Genomic DNA, 2,160 nt, shown 5'->3' on the forward strand with positions numbered 1-2,160 from the left:
TGTAGACATAAGTTGAATGATGATGGATTCAAAAGTGACACTAATGGAAATGCTCAAAATACAAGATTTGCTGACTGTCACATAGTTAAAAACTACAGCCATATTGAAAACTAGGTATGTATGCTATGCAAGCCCACAAAGCCTGAAGAGGTTTTTTATTCTAAGATGGTTACTAAGAAAATGCCACAGGATTTCAAAAACGCAATCATTCAAAAACATAGGCAAGAAGTTGATTGTGACAACTATTGTGTGAAATTTTATGTGTTACCATAGTGGTCCCTGGAATGGACTTGAATGGACCTGAAGCCTAAAATCAATGTTTACTCATGTTTTTAATAGCACTTTGCTTTCAACATTGATTGAGTTTACTGAAAACTCCCACTGGCCGTTTTTAAGTATCAAGTTAAATTGAAAGTTCCCAATGGTGTTATTGAAAACTACAACTAGCAGGCACCCTTGGTTTTGCAGAGAGCCAATGACCCTGACTATCATTGGCTGCTTAAGCCTTTGGCAAGCAGCCACAGGATTTCTGAAATTAGCTGCTTTCCTGGCCTGTTTTCATTGAACTAAAAAAAAAAAAAAAGCTTTAAAAAAACCTTTATAGAAAGTAATTACAAAGTCTTTACATTAATTCTAGTAATTAAATGTGACTACACCTATTATTATTAGCCTCTGTTCTTTTCTGCATTACTAGAGGCATGAGAGATCAACGCCTAGCTGGGCATGAATTATTTAAATCAAATAAATAGACATATTACTAATGTATTCTATTTGAACAACTCCAAAAAATTGAGGATTTTTGTTCTGAGTAGCATGGGATATTAACTTCATAATGAAAGTAAAGTTGTGTGACCAGGTGAAAGAATACCTAAATGACAAAATTCCATTTCCTCCCTCAAATATTTTCTTTAAGATAGAACTGGTATTGGAAATAGCAGGAGTTCAGACACTAGCAGAACTGGATTCTCTTTTCTAAGTTGTCTCTACCTTAATTTGGAAAAATGCATTCTGGAGAAGAAGGATGATACAGTGTCTTCTCTTTGCTCTCTCCACATGATTTTCATGGCATTTTGACTGGTGCCCACATACTTAATAACATCATTCAGCTATTACCAGCTTAGCATAAGAATGACTAAAGAGACGATTTAGAAGACCTCTTTATACGGCCCTTTTATGATGGGCATGTATTAAATTATTATCGACAAAAGTGGTTGTTTATTTCTATGACATTCCTAAGTCCAAGATAAAAGAACATGAGAAAATTATACAAATTACTTAAAATTAGAGGGTTTACCAAGATAGTCTCATATGGAAACAGTACAAAGTTAATAATTGCAGTGCATATGTGTTTGATTCCTCTTTAGCACTCATTGTCAATCCTCACTCTTTACCATGGCTGGTACTGGCATAAAAATAGACACACGGATTAATGGAATAGAACAGAGAACCCAGAAATCAACCCACACACCAACAGTCATCTGATCTTTGACAAAGGTAGCAAGTCTACACACTGGGGAAGAGACTGCCTCTTCAGCAAAGGGTGCTGGGAAAACTGGATATTCATATGTAGGAGAATGAAACTAGACCCACACCTCTCACTGTATACCAAAATCAACACAAAATGGATTAAAGAATTAAATATTAATCTGGAAACAATAAAACTCTTTAAACATAGGGAAAACACTCCAGGAAGTAGGATTAGGTACAGACTTCATGAATACAACCCCAAAAGCACAGGCAACCAAAGGAAAAATAAACAAATGGGATTATATCAAACTAAAAAGCTTCTGCACAGCTAAAGAAACAATCAACAGAGTGAAAAGACAACCAACAAAGTAGGAGAAAATATTTGCAAAATATGCATCTGACAAAGGATTAATATCCAGAATATACAAGGAACTCAAACAACTTTACAGCAAAAAAACAGATAACCCAATTAAAAAATGGGTAAAGGAGCTGAATAGGTATTTATCCAAGGAAGATGTACAAATGGCCAATAGACACCTGAAAAAATGCTCAGCATCACTCAGCATTCAGGAAATGCGAATCAAAACCACTTTGAGATACCATCTCACTCCAGTCAAAATGGCTAATATCCAAAAGACTGAGAATGATAAATGCTGGCAAGGTTGTGGAGAAAAAGGAACTCTCATACACTGT

Source organism: Galeopterus variegatus, unplaced genomic scaffold (assembly GCF_000696425.1).
Source record: "Galeopterus variegatus unplaced genomic scaffold, G_variegatus-3.0.2 Scaffold6605, whole genome shotgun sequence".
NCBI lineage: Eukaryota > Metazoa > Chordata > Mammalia > Dermoptera > Cynocephalidae > Galeopterus > Galeopterus variegatus.